Source organism: Elaeis guineensis, chromosome 1 (assembly GCF_000442705.2).
Source record: "Elaeis guineensis isolate ETL-2024a chromosome 1, EG11, whole genome shotgun sequence".
NCBI classification, from domain to species: Eukaryota; Viridiplantae; Streptophyta; class Magnoliopsida; order Arecales; family Arecaceae; genus Elaeis; species Elaeis guineensis.
The window spans coordinates 2,981,871-2,990,170 of NC_025993.2; the positions used below are offsets into that span (position 1 = coordinate 2,981,871).

General features: G+C 38.5%; 1 pseudogene; it reads right to left on the reverse strand.

The window, feature by feature from the left end:
- Positions 1–5,456: 5,456 nt before the first annotated feature.
- LOC140854875 (COBRA-like protein 7) lies at positions 5,457–8,300 on the reverse strand (annotated as a pseudogene).

Genomic DNA, 8,300 nt, shown 5'->3' on the forward strand with positions numbered 1-8,300 from the left:
AGTGATGGTCAAATCACACAATTCCTGGAGAGAGATCGAACTCTGGTCAAGCTAGATGGAGAGAGATCGAGAGAGGCAGAGAGCCTGAGAGGGAGAGACCAAACTCTGATCCTGGAGCCTGACTCGAAGGTGGCAGCACCGGCGACAAAGAGGAGGAAAATCTCTTGGAGGTTGGATGGAAGGACGTCCGTCGGCGGAAAGAAGAAGGGGCCCAGAGGAGGAGGGGGATCGTCCGGAGGTTGGATGGAGGGGCGTTGGTCGGTAGAAAGGAGGAGGAGCCTGGAGGATGAGGGGGATCGTCCGGAGGTTGGATGGAGGGGCATTCGTCGGTGGAAGGGAGGAGAGGACCGACGACATGGGGCTTTGTGATCGGATTCGAAGGCTGGAGGTGGCAGCACAGACGATGAGGAGGAGGAGGAGGGGGCGAAAGGGAGAGGAACCGACAGAGGCGGTCGTCCTGCTGCTCGACAGAGGCGGTCGTCCTACGGTGATGTGGGGGCAGCAAGGCGGTGGCCAGCGATGTGGGGGCAACGGGGCGACGGTCGATGATGTGGGGGCAGCAGGACGGCGATGGCGGCCGGCGATGTGATGCAGTGGGGCTCGGAAATAAAAAACTTAGGATCCCAGCCTCTCAGAGCGATTAGAAATCTAATAGAATTTTTTTTAAGATTTTTTTTTTAATTTTTATGGCCAACTTGGGCTAGTCCGACCCAACCCATATTAGCCCTTGGACTGATGTGGGGCAGGCCAAACAGGCCCGGTTGTTATTTGGGCTATTCAAATGGCAGCCCAGCCCACCCCATTTACGGGGTTGGGCTAGGTCGGCCCTGTGGGCCAAGCCCATTTTGACAGTCCTAAATTGATACCCCATATTATTGTAGAAAAATATATCCCAAAAAGTCAACCATCAAGTTGTTGACGGTTGAGCAACCAAATATTGTAATTGATTTATTAATAAATAAAATATATTTGGCTTTTTCATCATAAGCTTTCATCTTCTAATGAACTCCGTTGTTATGATGAAGTTCTTAGGACTATTTAGATTCGATAAAGAGAGGATTTATCGATTAGTCCTTAAAACTGTTCACGACCAAATGATAGGCTGTTAATAAGGACGACAGCTTCTATCGAGCATAAGTCGTTGTAGGCCATATTGGTTGGTTGTCCTCTTAACCAAGGAGTGTGGAGACACTGGTATGGCATACAGATGAGATGTAAGGGTACATCATCATTGAACGTGGCTAACTCTAGAGCATTCTGCTGTCGACAATGTCTCTGATGGGATATAGGTATAAGTATCTCTTAGACCTGAGATCGCCACAGTGACTTGCAAGCAACTCACTGTGCTTTGGTACTGGACTAACTGAATTTCTAATTTAGAGATAGAAAGCTTCTGGGCACAGTCAAGTACTTGCGAAGTCAGAGTATGATCGAGATGGGATTGACCACTCCAAGAGTTGGAGAAGAATGAGTCGCTGTATTTCAATTTAGCAAAATCTTGGTCAGGATAATCCATCAGATGGATTTGATATTTTGAAATATAATATGGACAATCTGATCAGAGTTGACAGTTGAACTCTGGGGTGTCCTATGATCATTTTGGTCAAGGAGATAAATTATATGAAAATTATATCCGCATGGGTTCTAAGGATGTTGTTCTACACATTCGACCTATCTGGTCGTCGGGTACCATTGCTAGATGGTCACTTTGATTGATACAGAAATTTATTCTTGTGCTATCGGCTTAGGTTCGGACCTATGAGGTCATACACATTAGAGTTCATGATCCGATCGGATGGTTGATCAATGATTAAGAATCATTCTAGGATTAAATGATCAATACGATTGACATTTAATCCAGTGCAAGTGTTGCAAGAGGATCGATTAGCAATTTGATTGCTAATTGACTTAATTTGATTAAGTCAATGGGCTGAGATTAAGTCTAATTAAATATAATTTAATTAGATTTGGTTTGGTCTTGATTGGATCAAGTCTAATTGATTTATTGGATAAGCCAAGTGCAAGAAAAAACTAGTCCTAGTTCAACTAGGACTTGGGTCAATCTAATTTTTAATTTGATTAAAAAATTAAATTAGATTTAAATTTAATTTAATCTGATTAAATTAGATTCTTAATTGGGTTAAGATCTATTTTAATTGGGTTGATCTAATTTTGGTTTGATTTGATTTGAGAAACCAAATTAAAACAAGTCATGAGATAGAATCCTAGTAAGACTAGGATTCCACCTTGCGCCACATAGGCCCCCCCACGCCCTCTCTCTTATTCCACACCAATTCTCTCTTATTTTGTATGACAAAAGCCCTCTCCCAGGTCTCTCCCACATCCACAAAAGATTTTCTCTCTTCTTTCTTACATGGAAGGTGGTTTGGATCAAATCAAAAAGGAATAAGTTTGGATTTCGAATTCTATGAGATAGAGTTTTAGAAATCCAAAACTCTTTCAAGTTTGCACCGAATTTATCCAAAATTTTTTTTAAAATTTTTATGGCTTTTAGGATATATATTGTGCACCCTTTGCTGGTGGTCCATGCACGAAAATAAGAAGGAGGCGCTCAAAAGTTGGGCACCCCTTTATCTTGCCATGTTTGGATAAGCCTTGACTAGGTATTTGACCTAGACAAGGACTCTATCATATCTCTCTCTATAAAATAAATTTCTTCATAAAATTTTCATAGAAGATAGAGATTTGAGAGATCTTTGGGGCATCCAAAAATCAGAGAGAAAGACCTTTGGGTCGTGGAGATATAATAGACATAAGATAGGGTGTCTAGAGAGAAAAATAAGAAGAAGAAGAAGAAGAGGGTCTTCTTCTAGGATTGTTGTGTTCATCTTTTTTCTTCCTCCATCTTGAGTTTTCTGAGAGTGTCTTAGATCTAAAACTCATCCTCCTACTTCTCATCTTTGAAAAAGTCCAAATCAAGAAGAAGGAGGCACCTAATCAACCATCAAAGAAGGATCAGCGCAGTACTAGCATACTGTGCTGATTTCCTGAAGCAGAACTTCTGATCGAGATTCGTGGACTCGTGTGGATGACTCCTAGAGGTCAGATGCATGTGCGGCTAGCAACATCATCCTCAAGTCCGGATCAAAAAGGTTAGAACGTCTAACTTGCAAGGTAATAGATCTGATCTATTGTTTAATACATACATTAGATGTAGTATAGAAACATGTTGATATGATCAACATGTAGTTCATACTCTATATATTTTAATTTTTGATTTAATACTATACAATAATCATGTAATAGGATCTTAGATTTAGGAATTCTCTGATTTTAAAAAATAAATTTTGATTTATTTTAGTCTTTCGCTGCTTGATCTTGAAAAAGTTTCAAGATCTAACCCTGAAACCCTAGATCTGGTTTCTTCAATTATCCCATCGATTCTTGATTTTTAATTGAGTTGTTATAAATTTGATATGATATTACCGTTGCAATGAAAATCTTCTCGTACGGCACTAGATGAACTATCCAGTCAGCTTATTTGCAATACATGCACCATGAGAGTGTCACTCAAAATAATATGGAGGGAGAATCATCCTAGCCAACGATCGTCGACTCGAAATCGAATCTCATATCGGCTAGCCAGCAGTATAAATCGGTATATCACTATATCGGGTTATATTGGTTCATTCGATATCGAATCCAAACTGATACAAAAATGAGTGATGAATTGGAAAGATAAAAGAGAGAAAAAAGGAGGGAAGGAAAGAGAGGTCGATGAAGACACTGATGATGGTCACCAAAGAGCCACGGAAGTCCTCGGAGGGCCACCGAGGCCTCCTGAGCTCCATGGTCTTCCGTGAAAGGAAATAAGAGCTGAGAGAGAAAGGAGAGAAGAGGAGGGAGGAGGTGGGGGAAGGCCATCGAAGGGCCGCCTAGTAACCATTGTAGTTGCTCGACGGTCCAAATTTACTCTACAATCACCATGGATTAAAAATAAAGACATTCTCCTATGCCACCCTGGCAAGTCTATTGTCGACTTCACTACTTATCATATATTTTAAAAAAATACAATGAAATAGAGGCACCATCCCAATTTTAAATTGCTGGCTACCATCTTTCCCTCACTCTTTTTCTCTCCCTTCTCCTCTCTCTATCTCTCTCTTCTCGCATCTTGTGGAGCACTACAGAGCCTCGGATGCCTCGATAGCCCTCCAGTGACCTTGATAGGCCACTGTCAGTCTTTTCTCCTTCTTTTCTCTCCTTCTCTTTTTCCTTCTCCGTCACTCGATTTTCAACAACGTTTCGAATCAAATATATGAACTATACCGATTAGCCATCAGTATGATTGGTACATCCCAAACCATCTCTTTCAGATCGGTTCAATAAATCATGATCCTAAATTATTATTAAAATTGTTAAACAACAAAAATATGAAGTACAAAAAAAAACCCATCCCAAAGTCTTTCATAGCCTCACATATTCCTGCATCTGCTTCCTACATACTTATACAGTGATGTTTGATAAAAAATCATAAAGTGATTTTAGCTTTGTCAAAAAATTAAAAAAGTATAGTTGGAAAAAGCTCTATTTTAAAATTTTACTTAAAAATACTTTCTAGTTAATGTCAAAAAGCTATTTTTATTGAAATAAAAAATTTTAATAACCAAAATATCTACTAAATCTTATAATTACATCTTATATAATATCATATTATTATACTATAAATATAATATAATATAATAATAAATTAATATTATGATATGTTATAAATATATAACATAATTTATTATAATATTATTATATTATAAAAATATAATTTGATATAATAATATTGAATAATAATATAATATTATTATATCATAATAATAATATAATATAATATAATAATATTTTGATAATAATATAATATAATTATTTTATAATAATATAATATAATCTATCATTAAAGTAGATTATAACCAATATATTATATTATATTATAAAATTTTTATAATTATTATAATAATATTATATTATATTATAATATTATGTTACATTATATGATGTAATAATATTTCTAATGCATAATAATATATAATAGGATAAATTATAAAAATCTTTCTGAGAATAGGTCGAAATTACAAATACATCGGTAGTTTTTAAAATCTACAGTTGTATCCTTAATATTTTAATCAACCCTATAGTCTAATCTGTATCGTTAGACAGCTCATTAATGTTAACTTAGATTTATTTGCCACGTCATTATGAATTTTTGAAATGATCAAAATAGCCTCGAACAAAGGATTAAAAAAATGAAGTGGGCATCTTTCTTTCTATGAAATCTGGTCTCCTCTCTAGCTTCATTGTTCTCATCTCCAACGACAACCTCATGCGCCGATGTTCTTTACTCTATCTCTCATGTGTCTTACGCTACCTTCCAAGTTTTCTCCTCCCACTGAAATCTGCTTCACCCTCTCTATTTGCGATCCACCCTCTTTGTCTGATCCAATGCCTTATCGAAACCTAGACCAACTTGTGATAGTGGAGGTGTTCGACTCCAGTCCACTGGGTTCAGAGAACAGCATCGAGCTAACGCAGATCGATTGGCCATAGATGTAGTTAGGATTGAGCTTGCTGTCGGAGATCTTCTAGTTTTGGGAGGAAAAAAATTGGTGTGGTTGAGGTCGGACAGCATCTTGAAGATCTAGACCTAAAAAGCAAGGAGGACTGCGATGGGTTCATAGAGGCCGAAATGATGGTGCCATTCCGATAGCAAGACAGGATGCGGCCAAGATTGGTGTTATTGAATCTGGTTGGAGGGAGATTGAGGATGGTGGGCTTGGTCTGGCTGTTGAGGACCTTGGAGAAGTCTACTTGCTAATAGTGCTCGCCTCGGCAGCCATAGATGCAGGGGTTGGCATTGACGAGAAGGGGGTAGGCGCCCTTCATGGAATAGATGAACTAGTCATGCATCCACTCCCAGGAGAGGTGCCAATTGTCGAGGCGGCTAAGAGGGCTATGGTTGTCGATGGTGACAAGGGTGAAGTAGCTAGATTCAAAGGTTTGGATGATGTCGTATGAGATGGTGAGGTCACCGGAGCAGTAGGGGATGTAGGAGTCAGAGATGTCAACATCGAAGGAGTTGGGGGTGAAGTCAAGGTTGGGGATAGAGCAGGTGGTGAGGAAGGTGTTGGAGGTGGTGGTGGCGAAGGGATAGAAGAAGGTGGGGTTGGCCAGGGAGAGAGAGGAGGGGAGGGGAGCCGAAGAAGGTGCCATCGACGGAGATCTAGATTTGGATCTTGGAGGGATCGCTGATGACCTCAATAGGGTGCTTGAGTTCGGGATTTGAAAAGCCAGAGAAGGAGGTGGTGGAGTCATTGGAGGTGGAATAGGGGAAGGCGGAGTCGTCGCTAAGCATGATGGGTGATGCGGAGACGAGGATGTCACGATGGTAGAAGTCGATGAGGAGCTCCTAAGCCTTAAGGTTGGTCATGCCCAAGTTGAGAATGGTGGTGGTGGCGTTGAAGGCCCAGGGCTACTAGTTGAGGTCGTAGAGGAAAAGATGATGATCGGAGGGATAAAAAGAAATATTATGAAGGGTAATTTGGTCATTGTATAATTTTAAAATTTTTTCAATAATACCATTATATCGCAGGGTGTAAGTTTAGATTTTTCAAACTATTAGGTAAAAGTATAATAAACGTAAACCTCAGAAGGATTTTATAATTTATCATATATAATATTATATTATATTATTCTCCACTATATAATACCATGCAATGTTTTTGTAATTTTATCATATCAAAATTATTTTTTTATTTAAATTACCAAATATATATTCAAATTTTAAAGTATTTTATAAATGTGGTTTCCAAATAACAAACAGCTTTTTATAAAATTTCTACTTCTAAATACTCCAAAAGCTCTACTACCAATAGCAATCTCAAACAGGACCTTAGGCTGGCAGGACAAAAGGCACCAGCCTGTGCCTACCTATGTAAGCTGCTAGCGGTATTCTGACATCTACCATCATTGATCATAAGTTATGAACTTGATTTAGAGTTAGGATTCTACATTATATGGAGGCTTGTGTAACCCTAGATAATAACTTTCTAGCAAATGGATGGAACTATCATGATGCACCATGTTTGACACCCATTGCAACTCTGTATTCTTAGAATCACAATAGTCATCCATCTTGAAATGAATGTTGTGCCAGCTATCTAGAACTACATAACTTTCTGTAGTGCAAAATACACATGATGGAGAATCTAAACTCATTGATTTGGATTGTGTGATGCACATCATCTTAACTAGCTATCGGCAATTGAGTTTTGGGTCTTACGTAAAACCTAGCTCGGTGGATCCATCCATAGATAGCTAAAGCCAACCAAATTCATTTGCACCATTGTCTATGCCCTTAATTAGATTATGCAATGTTGCTTTAGAACATGGCCTTAAGTTTCCATTCCCATTTTTCTAAATGTAAGTGATGCAGCATTTTACCCTTATCTCAAAGCAAATAAGCCCTTGGGCACCAAGGGGAGAAAGTGTGTGTGTGAGGACGATGTAAAAGATTAATTCCCTCTCCACTTAATGTGTGGGGCGCAAGTTTTGGAGCAGTGCCTTCCCTCTTCTATAATTTCTTTCATTCAATCAATGAGATGAAGTATGAAAGATGTCCACATTATTTGGTTCAAAAATAATTTCTCAGATCAGGGGATTAGGTGATGGTTTAGAACTTCATATGGTTTAGAACTTCATATGGTTAGGTGATGAAAAAAAGCTGAGCGACATTTAATATCTATTCTATTATTAATTGTATGATGTGATTCCATGTGATTAGACGGTGCACTCCACGTTAATTTTGCTATACCGCATGCGGTGCATAAAGAATTTCTCTAGATTTAAAGTTGATTGGTAATCTTTTTGGCCCATTATTCTTTCTACAGCATATATCACTTATTCCTAATGCAAAGTTTCCTGTTATTATGGGAGACAACCCTGAGGGACTACTGGTTTGATGCCCAAGCTGAAAAGATGAGTGGTATGCCTATTTAGTCTAATAGAATGATGGGCTAGAATGAAACTCCACAAACTTTGGTCATCGTCACTGCCAAATTTTTGAAAAATTAAGAAAATGACTTCTATAACACATTGTTCTTGGCATCTTGCACACTATCTACTTATCTACATTATAGTGGAGTTCGGACGGCAGTTTATTTACCATCGATAACCAAGATGAGACCCATCAAGTTTAAGATGTCTGGAATCTCTTCCAAACTATCAGTATGTTGAGAGGCAACATTGAAGCTATAAGATCCATCTGCTTCATGTTCGGTCAATGGTTTGTTCAT